Source organism: Alligator mississippiensis, chromosome 2 (assembly GCF_030867095.1).
Source record: "Alligator mississippiensis isolate rAllMis1 chromosome 2, rAllMis1, whole genome shotgun sequence".
Lineage (NCBI taxonomy): Eukaryota > Metazoa > Chordata > Crocodylia > Alligatoridae > Alligator > Alligator mississippiensis.
The window spans coordinates 139196668-139208014 of record NC_081825.1 but is presented as its reverse complement, the minus strand read 5'-3'; the positions used below and the strand labels follow the sequence as shown (position 1 = coordinate 139208014).

Below are 11347 nucleotides of genomic sequence, written 5' to 3'. Positions count from 1 at the left end.
GCATCATCACTGCAAATTTGTTTTACTGGCTTTTATTTTTCAACAGCAACCAATTAATCATAAGTGTATATTTAATCCCTGCCTACCTTGGCTTTGGGAGCTTCCTTTGTTGGGTTTTGAGAACCCTTACCACTTCCTCTAACTATGCCAAAACTCAAAGAGCATATGGAGAAACAACAGGCTAATAACTTGTTAGTAAAGTTTTTTTTACAGTACTGTATCCCTGGAATTTTATTTTCTCCGCTCTTGAAGCTCTTTGGAAATCTATGTTGGTGAATATCTAACCGCACGTTCAAAATTAAGCAAACAATATATTCAAATTATTGCAGAAATCTTAAAAATAAATAATTCAAATAAGTCTTCACTCTATTATTCACCCAGGTAGTACAGCTGGATGTATAATTTGTTAATGTATTTGTTAAATAACATAGTGAATAAATCTCATATTTCTGGACTGAAATATTCAGCAATTTTGCTCATTGTTTTCTCAGCCCCGTTTAACACAGAGTCTGGGCGGTGCATGAACCACTATTTGAAAATGTAAAATTATGTAATTGTTGTTTTTTCTTCTCTACATTTTCTTATTGTTCAGGTCCTTGCTTTAGAAGAAGTCCCCCCTCTCCCTCCCCTTACACAATGCTTTTCTTGTGCCTCTGCTGTCATCCTCATGGAAGATGTAATATTGCTACTTACAGAAATAAAATCAACACAGATTTTGTTTAGTTTGTGGATTTACAGTACAATACAGTATAAAAGGAAAAAAATACCTTACTTTTCACAGCAGCTCCCCAATGAACCCTGTGAAGCTTCTGTAACAGACAAATAAGAATGCAAGTCAAGCTTTAAAAAAATTCAAAGTTTAAAGTTAAGTTCATAGTACTAGGATTGTCAAAGGTGTCTAAATAACTGACACAGTTCCAGTGGCTTTTGCGAGAATTTCTTTTCTTAACCAGCTGTGGTTTCTGATGCCTCCTTGCCAAGCCGAAAATAACTGCTGAGAAACAAGTCCTCTCCAGGACATGTCTAAGACATCTACTCAATCTAACTGCTGGGCTTGGGTGCACACAGAGGACAAGATTTGTTTCTTGGTGGTAATCTCAGGTTCCTCAGGGAGGCAATAGAAGCCTGGACTCGGGGCTTTTGAAAATCCTAGCCCTACATCCTTATTTGGGCTCCTAAATTAGTATCCTTTATTCAAAAAGGCTGAAAACTGAACAGCTTCCTCCAAAGCTGATGAGACAGGCTGGTATTTTCAAAAGCATCTCAAGTGTGTTAGGTACTCAAATATGCTGGAAAACCTGTCTTGCCATTTCCAGATTTTACAAGCTCTGTCCTGATGCAGATTTCATCACCCTGACTTGGAAGGAGAGGGCTATGTGGGAAGAAGAAGAGCAAGCCAGTGGGAGAAGTTCACCTGCAGAGACCTGAAAGATGTGGAGGAAGGTCCAGCAGCCCCATACATTTTTTCTCAGAGCATGTGTCTGAGTCCAAAACTTTCCTTACAAACAGCCCCTGACAATTGACCTTCTACTCTTGGTGGAGTCCTTTTGAGACATCTTTGGCAAAACAGGTGTGTAACATTGGGCTGGAGCCACAGAAATAACAGCTTCACAGTTTAATAGCTTGGCATTGTTTCTTAATGTCCTATGTTATATTACTATCAGTTTATGAATCAAGAGGCAGTGAATTACCCAGTTCCTAGTTTTCTAACAGTCTTGCTCCTGAATGAAATTAAGATATGTACACAGCAACTCAATGTAGCTATGCAGAAATTCTCTCAAAAACCAGCTCTCATGCAGGATCCATAAATGATTAGGTAACAGCTGCCACACTTACAAGTATCACAATTACAGCTACTATATATCACTAACTGTAAAGGTGTAGGCTACTCCAAAGTTATTTTGGGAACTTTATTTTGTTGTACATTTTCTTGTAGATTGTAATAAACATTTTACTCCACCGAGACACCCTCCAAATACCACTTGTGACATGCTTCATGATCATGACACATGAGAAATGCTGTGCTAGTTTACAACAGACACAGAACTCCTTTGCCATGTAGTTTTTGTGGTTTACACCATGTTTGTAGCTTTTTGTGGTTTACACCATGTTTGTAGCTTTCTCCTGGCATCTGTCTGCCTGTTCTGTCTCCCTCTTCTCTCCTAGCTGATAGGGCAAGAAGATATGTAATATCACACACACACACTCCCCTTCTTCCTTTCTCCTGCTTCTCATGGTCACTATTTTAGAAATATTATTGGAAGCTGGTTCATTTTCTTAGGCTGTTTGTGCTCCTCTCCCAAAGAGATTAATCCAAGAGGCTGTATTTGGTTCTGTTCCTTCTTGAATTGGCCCTATTCTTCCCTGCCACATTTTCTTTTCACTGCTCCCATCCTGTTCCTTCCTTAGCCCCTTCTTGCCCTTCTCCTGTCCCACATGCACCTTCAAAGCTACTAGTCATGGTACCAAATTATGTAGATACTACATTGTTCTAAACAAGAGGTCTTAAAGATATGGCCTGTGGGCCAGATATGTGCTGCAGAGCTGTTTCACATGGCCCATGTAGCTCCTGAAGGGGCTGGGAATTCAGGGGTGTGATGAGTAGCAGCAGGGCTAAAGACTGAAATCCTTTGTATGGAGGTCAGTAACAGGAGTACTGAGTGACAGGTGTATTAACTGCTGCACCATTACCACCACTCACCCTGCTGCCAGTGCTGGGTCTAGATCCAGCCCATGGGCCATTGGGGATGGGTTGTTTGACATCCATGTTTGATGCTGTTACATGGACCGCATAAATCAGATTCATTATTCCCATTCACCCTCATCATTCATCACCTTCCCTGAGGTCCCCAACCTAAATAGGGCCACAGAGATTTACCAAACAGAATTATGCATGATTTTATTTTTGGTTTCCTGGGCATTTAAAGAAAAGAAAAGGAAAAATAATTCTTGGTCAACCCAGAACTAAACATTTAAAAAAAAAATGCCCAAATAATTTTTTCTTAAAATGGGTCCAAACATGTCTTGTTTAACTAAAAATGAAGCATTGTGCTCTGAAACAGTCAAAGTCAAGTGTTCCAGCTTTGTGGGTAATTCCCCCCTTTTTTTTCTAAATGTGAACAATTTGGTGAAACTGATGCATGTTGTTGAAGTGTTTTCATGTCACTGAATCTAAATTTTTCATTAAAAAAAAAAAAAGTTTCAGCTGCAAAATTTCATCTGGCTCTTCCTGACAAAGGGTGAGATGTGTGCTCTGAAGAGTACAGAAGGTCCTAGAGGATGTCCAGACCGAGGTTTCAGATAATCCCTGCTGTTGCTCTCCCTTCTACCTCATATCAAAATGATACCTGAAGATGAAGAAAGACCTATATACACACCTTGCCTCTTCTCCCTTCCCCCATCTTCTGGCTGTGTTTTGCTAATTCCTGGGCTTGTCTACACATGTATTTATGCACACCTAAACTTACTGCACTTTTGCTTAAGGTGCATTAAGGCAATTTAGGTACACATCTATACATGGATGTGCTAATGCCCATTAAGGCACAATACATTTAGATGCAAATAGCTAAGTCACATTAGCACATGTGCATATGTGCTAATGCTTATTAACAGTGTGTGTCCATTGTGTAAAGACATACTTTATGCAGGTATCAAATTTAGGCTGACAGCCTTCAATTGCCATTTTTAAGGTGCATTAAGGGTGCACACATATAGTATGTACCCCTAATACACCTTAAAAAAGGCAGTTTTAGGCTAAGCCCACTTAAAAGAGGTATATGTAGATGCACCTCCTGAGCAGGAAAATAAATGAGCAGCAGAAAAATTGCAGAACCCAATAAACAGTAGCTGGAGATAGGAAAATGAAAATCAGTAAATCTGGTGTGGACCTTTGTGGATTTAAAGAAGCATGCTGTGGATTCTGTCACAGACTGCTCCCTGGCTAATTGGCTTCATATTTTACTCTTGGTTTTGCTGTCATTTATGAACCCCTCTACTCCTACCTGTATTCATGTGTTGATAATGATGTAGCTTGCAAAGCTGCAGGGATGACTGAAATCCTTTCCCTAAGAGAAATACTAGGCACTTGGCATTTTCTTTTTCCAAACAGGCTGTTAAGATTGCACGTACAGATTTTGTGTGTTCTTCCATTTCTATGCACAAATTCATCCTTTGTCTAAATTGAAACTGAAGCTGAGATTCACTGAAACTGAGATTCTCAAAAACAGGAACCTAAAGCTAGGCTCTGCTCCCATGTATCCATGTAAAAGGCCAATGGATTCTTGAATCAAATGAACATCCAGGGGCCACGTTCAGGTGAGCAGGGTTGTGTAGTTTGTAGTGCCACAAACCACATGCATGGAACGTTAAAAATTTGCTACCTGGATTTCCCAGTAGCCAAGGAAAGCGCCAGGGAAAAAAGTGGCACAGAGTATGGTAAAATAGCATGTGCCAGAACAAACAGAAGCTTGGTCCTCCAGTGAGATGCTCTGGCTGCCAGCCAGAACATCTCGATGCTCCATTTATGTCTCAGCTGGAGCTGGGCAATGGCAGTTTGCCCACGGCAGGACAATCTGTTCTGCAACAGCATGCACATGCAAGGGCATGCGCTGAGGCACAAAGTAGTGGCACCCATTTCTGTTGCTTCTATTTGTGCTACTACAAGCGCAAACTCCTGCTCGTCTCAATACGACCAGGGGCTCTCGTTGGAAATTCTGTTAGGATAATAAGAACTGCTGGGTGCTGAGGCCTTGTGAAAATTTTGCCAGTTGACAGAGATGTCTAACCAGGAGCTGAGGGCTTTAGAAAATCTGGTGCCAGTTTTAGGGACTAAGTGCTGGACAATCATAAGAACCCAACCTGAGTCATCCATTTTTAGAAATCCTGGTCTGAGTAAATGAGTAAAATATGTTCATGTAAAGTCATAAGCTATACAATAAACTGTGCTTGTCAAATATTCTTACTAAGGCCCATGAAGTGAGGACGCCTATACGTATCTTTTGATGCCTGAAGAAAAATAGTTTTCAAAAGCAGTAGGCGCCTATCTGTAGATCCCCCATTCTGATCATAAAAATATCACCAGCATATAAACACGTGGTAACAAATAAGTAAAAAACTAACTGGTCAAAAGACCACCCAAGCATAGCTGACCTATGAGGCTACTGTGGATAAGTTTCTGCATCCAGCAACATGCAAGTGAACAATATAAATTTCATCCAGCTGCCTTTGATGCAGCCACCTGACGGGCCTGGTGTCTATTTACAGGAGGGTCCACTGAAGGCAGCTTTCAGCAGAAGTCCAGAGAAAGACTCAAACACACACCTCTGGATCTGTAGCGAGACACCATGTTCACCCTGCCTTCTCTCTTCAAGGAACTCCAAATACTTCAGCGCACACTAGCAAGAAAAACAAAAAATCCATTAAGTGGCATAGGCACTGACAGGCAAATAAAAAGGAGAACAGTATTGCATGAGATTGAACCCTGACAGAGAAAGCCTTATGTATCCTCCATCTTTCATAATGGGAGCCAGGGCAACAGGCACTAAGCTATTGTGATGGATCGTTCTGGATCACAGTTGAATGTTAACTGCTTCCTGTTAGCATTAATCTAGAATAACTCTTTATAATGTTCTGACCCATATCTTTAGTATTATTATTTTATTATTAATTTTCTTCATTTCTCTTTTCCCTCTTCTTTCTTCCTCCTTTCTTCTGCCTTTCATTTTTTCTTTCTTTCTGATTCTTCTTTTTCTTTCTTCCTCCTCCTCCTAATTAATTAGCTGCAGTAGAAGAAGTGCAAGTGGTATCAGTGATATTAGAAGTACTAATAGTTCTCTCTCAACTCATTTACTTAGGGCCATATGTCATTTACTTAGGAAAGTGTTATTTCAAAAACTCATGCCAAGACTGCTGCTTGCAGCAAAATGAGTTGAAGCCAGTATATGGACAACCATAGTGTTTATTAACCCATCAAATAGACCTGCTTTACTTCTCCCTCACCTATTTCATTATCAGCATATAGACTTGTACAAAGAAGAAGAATTAACAAATGCTGTTCTAGTAAGGAAAGAAAAATGCATTTTTGCAGACAGGAAAAGAAATGAATGTTCAGTATACAGAGCAGTGACACAAGTTTACAGAGTACTAGGAAGAGAAAGTCCGATAAAGGTATTCAGTATTTTTGTTTATCATTTCCTTTAGAGACAGCTTTGTATATGTTCCTATGGTAGCTACCCATCTGAAATAAAGACAGATGAAAAAAAATCAAACAGAAATAGCCAGAGTTTAAATTGTATCTGCCCTCAGGCAAACTTCCTCAGATGGCAAGAAAAGAAAAAAAATGTAGCTCATCTGCAGATATCAAAAACTGATTAGCAGATTGAGAGATGGAACTTCACAATTATGAATATCAATCTTAGGGAAAAATGTGTTGGAATTAGCACCCTGACTTACATGAAATTGTGTATATTATACAGTATGTTACATGTTTATGTACTTACCAGGGAATTGACCCCATCTGTTGGTTCTTCAGTTCTCTTAATGATATTGTCTGCTGCCCTGTTTTACAGCTCTTCTTTTAGCCTTTTTCTAAAGGCATATTGGACTTCTCATGTGATACAAATCACTGATTCTTTATCATAAGCATATTTTATGTCACTGGGAAGCACCAGTTTCCTGTGAATACATCTTCATATGATGTTATTAGTGCCTTCAAATTTGGTTCAGTGCCATCTTTCAATCTATGGTATACACTAGGGTTGGACAATTATTTTGGGCAGAAGCCCGCTTACTGAGTTTTGGCAAGCTGTTGAGGGCTGCATGGGTAGCCCTGCCCCTTGACAGGTGCCCCACCCCCTGATCGCCATCTTGTGACTGGAAGTCCCACCCCCTAATCCCTGACCTTTGCCACCCAAAGTCACTCCCCTTGTTCCTGGAAGTACTCCTTTAATAAAGGGTTTTGCCATCTCAGAACGAGAAAAATATCAAATTATATTGTAAAAAGCAAACATCTACAGCATTCATTAATTTGATTTAAAAAAATATTTTGTCCTGATTTACATGTATTTGTGTAGTGTACATAGAGGTGATTGCACACTAACTTAAAATGAAGTCATACTCTTATATATCATGGGGGGTGCATATAGGTTTGTGGGGGGCTGTGGGGTGTTGGGGGAAGGGGGCCAAGGTGTGAGAGAGGGTGTGGAGGTCTGCATGGCAGTGTGAGGGGGGCGTGGGTGCACGTGTATTGTGGGGGGGTGCATGTGGGACTCACCCTATGAACACACACATATACACTGCCCCTGCCTATACACACACACTCTGCCCCTACCTGCATACATACACACACACACACACACACACACACACACACACACACACACACACACACACACACACCCCAGCATGACCCCATGCTCCCCAGTCCAGCAATGCAGCTGGAAGCCATGGAGTAGGGGGGCAGGAAGAGAGTGAGGGGTGGGGCGGGGCTGGGTGGGGCTGGGCTGCTCAGTTCTCCGGAGGGCTCCCCCTGGGTCCTACTGCTCTTGATTCCTGTCAGCTTTAACAGGCAGCCAGGAGCAAACAAATATTAATTTACTAATTTTTTTTAGGGGACCTAGGGGCCAGATAGAATGGTCTGGCAGGCCAGATCTGGCCTGCAGGCCATATTTTGCCTGCCACTGGTATACATCCTCTTAATGAGAACAAATACCTCATGTTTGTACAAGCCCCAAACAGGTTGCTTTTTTGTGTACCACCACAAACTCTTGTTCTGTTGTTTTATCTTTATAGCTCAGTGTAATGGTGCAACCTCTTAACATTGGAATGGTTTCTGTATTATAGTCTTTCATAGACGCTCTGATTTCTATGAGGCCCTTTGTGCCTCTCTATTTCAGTTTCTGTGACTTAACTTACTTGTTCCCCAGTATCTATCTTGTTCTTGGAGGTAGCACAATTACCACATGTCTTCATTTTAATCAACCAATCTTTTTGTACTTTGGAGTTCTTCTTGAATCCTGCTTAGGAACAGCTCTCATTCTCACCTGAATCTGTTTCTGTACTTACTGTATATATGTTTTTAGTTTGTCTGCATTTTTTTACACAATGGTTCGATTTATTACAGCTTCTACATTTTTGCCCAAATACTGGGCATTTTCAGTATTCATGCTGATCACCACAATGCTTACATTGCTTATTGCTTCCCATGTGACTGCACTGCCCCAGCCTAATCTTGGTGGACTTTTTCTTCTTCTGGTTTAGTGATGGCACTGACAGTCATTTAGTGTATGCCTGTCTCTAGGCTTTTTATGTATGTTTCTGCTTGTTCTGAAGTTTGGCATATATATATTGCTATTTTTTTTTTTTGTCAGGTCCCTCTCTCTCTGTAATCACTCACAGACTTGTTTATGATAACATCCAAAGACTACCTGGTCTTTAATAAGAAAGTCTGTAGGTGCACCTATACATGCTCTTTACTGCACATTAGACTAATTTAATATGCAGTAAAGCATCACTGTCTACAAATGAGTTGCAATTAGTGTGCAGTAAATTAATTTATTCCAGCATAGGACAGTCCCATCAGACACAGGTACTATCCTACACTGCAGTAAATTACTGCACTTAAATGCATGTGTAGATGGTGATGTTGGGATTAGTTTACTCTGGCTCAAATTGAGCCAGAGTAAATTCAGTCACATTAATTGTATGTGTATTCCATGCAGTGAGTATTCCATATCCACAGAACTGACTTGTTAGTTTTAACTCTGTAACAAACTCTTCCACTGTTTTCTTTATGTTCTCATCCCAAACTTATATTTCTCATAACTATTTTTTTTTCAAGCAACATAATGATCTTCAAACATTCCCATTACTTCTGCAAGGTTTTCTTCTTTCCCTCTTTCCTCCTCTGTATAGTAATCTTTACAAACATTTATTGCCTCCAACTGTCAAGAGAAGAGCCAACTTTTCCTCCTCTAATTAATCTGTGCATGGCTTTCATATACAGCTCAAGTTACTTGTCACAGGCTCTATAACAACTATTTCCATGTTCTCTCTTTTACTGGGTCCTCCAGCATGCTACACCTTCTACTTTGGGTACCATATAATATCTTTAGGCTTGTAATATGGAAACAACCCTTTATTATTTCCAATTATTTACACTACAGACATAAAAGTTTGCTGATGCCTTTGTGGCTGGCCTGCTCCTGTTCTGCCAGCCAGAAGTTCTTGCTGACCTCACCCATTGTTTCACGAAATAAAACATTTCTGCGATACTCTGCATGTCCAGGAGGACTTAGTCTATGTCACAAAGGTCACCTAGGCTTTTCATATACAGCAAGGGTGCTCAGCCCCCAAAACCATGGCACCTAGCCCACAGGGCTCCCCATGGGTCAAGATATTTGGTAGGGGGAAAAGGGGGCAATGGCACTTAATAGTATCACCCTCCATCGCTGCCAAATTCCCAAACCTAGGGCAGCCAGATGAAAGCCAGGGTATGCTCCCTTTTCCCCTGCATGTCTAGATCAGGGCTGGGCCATGGCCCCTTCCCCCAATGTGGCCAGGCCATTCCCACCCCACAGGGTGAGGATGGGGCCAAACCAAGCCCCCTTCCCCTACACAGCTGGGTTAGGACTAGGCTGCCTTCCCTCCCTCCTGCCTCCTTCCATATGGCTGGATGGTGTACCACTGCACCTGTCCTAGGTACCAGATCCAGACCACAATTTGGATTTGGCCCATGGACAGATGGGCACTGCCCATTTGGCCTTCTGGACAAAAAGATTGAGCACTACTAGTATACAGTATTTTAAATGTTAATGACAAACATATATGTTGAGGGTCAGGGTGTCACAAGAATCTGATAATGGGATGCAAAGCTTTTAAGTTTTCTAAGCTGCTCGCTTAAGTTGGACAAGACTGGGAGCAACCAAAAATGTAGAAATTCAGTTGCCTACATAGAAGAAGGATGATTGGTGATACAATCATTTGTCCATTGGTAAATGTACTGAGACAAACCAGCACAGATAATGATTAGAATCACTGTTGGCATTCTTTGCACAAAACTAAACTCTCCTTGGAGATGGTATCTGCAAGCTAGTAATTAGGGACAATAGAGCTTACTTTTGAAAAAAAAAACACAAAAAACTGCATGCCTTGGCCAGAGAGAATTTTTTATCAGCAAATCCCTGCTCCTCATTGTTATATAGAACATGTTGGTACATTTTTGTGTATGCAGTGGGCTTACAGACAGTGGCAGTTGGTATGCATGTACCTGTGATGTGGCCTGTGATTGGTGCTTGGGAATACCTTGTATGTACTTATATGTACCTTTTCACCATGGATTCAAACTGATAAGCATCAGTATGGTACTTCATAGCAAAATTCTCACAAAGGGCCTGTTAGATTTAGCTCTGCAGCTTTTGCATGCCCTGTGACTTGCTTACACCTTGATATGCAAGTCATCAAAACACATTCTGCTTAACAACTTCCTCTGCCTCTTTTTCCTGCATTAAAAACAGATTTGCTAATATTTACATATGTGAGTAACATAGATTACTCCACTTAGTCAGTGGGGCTTCCTCATTTTTAGCCCATGTAGGACCCAGCCATTTCCTTCTATCCACACTGATTGTGAGTTCTAGAAAAACTATTAAGTGCTTAATGTTTATAAGACATTTCAAAGATGTGAAGAGCTCTGCATCATTTTTTCTGTCATTGTTATGGTGATACTTTTGTATGCTGGGCTTAACACAGTTAGAGGCCATTTTACTATCTCTGCATAGCTCTAATGACAGCTTGTGTGTGCTCTTATCTCCTACTTTCCATGTTAATAAAATAAACAAGCAAACAAAAAAGTTTTTCTAGGCAGCAGTGTCCTCAATTATCAGATATTTCACTATGCCATACAGAGAACAGCTCTGTTTGCTGACCACCCTAATTGTTTCTTGGTAATTTGGCAGATTCCTAATTCAGAAAAAAGGAAAAAATCTAGATTTATAACAGGAACTTGCAAAGCCATATTTCTTAACAACAAAAATGACTCACATTTATTCATTGCTTATTCCTTATGGTGGGTTGTTACTGGAATTCAGTCCCAGATGGCAGGTTAAGCTGCAGAGAAGTGTTCTATATTTACAGTGCTGATGAGACATGCAAAAGTGAAATAGTTTATTAGGAAGGCAGGTGATGCTCTAGACCTGCATATCACAAGTACAACTTTCAACCCTTTCCTTTGCAGACAGTGCTGCCATGTGTCAGGGTAAAAATGATGCAGATGGAAAGCCGAAGGAGAATAACTTATTCAATTTTTTAAGTAATAAAAAGGAAAAAGTTGACAGAGGGAAGAAAACAAAAC

General features: G+C 40.6%; 1 long non-coding RNA gene across 1 annotated transcript in view; it reads right to left on the bottom strand.

The window, feature by feature from the left end:
• Positions 1-768: 768 nt before the first annotated feature.
• LOC132248363 (uncharacterized) overlaps positions 769-11347 on the bottom strand; it is a 148552-nt gene continuing 137973 nt past the window's right edge. Inside the window, exons 4-5 of the long non-coding RNA XR_009459541.1 lie at positions 5320-5393; positions 769-809 (exon numbers count right to left, since the gene is read on the bottom strand). This is a non-coding gene — a long non-coding RNA (uncharacterized LOC132248363). The remainder of the gene's footprint in view (positions 810-5319; positions 5394-11347) is intronic.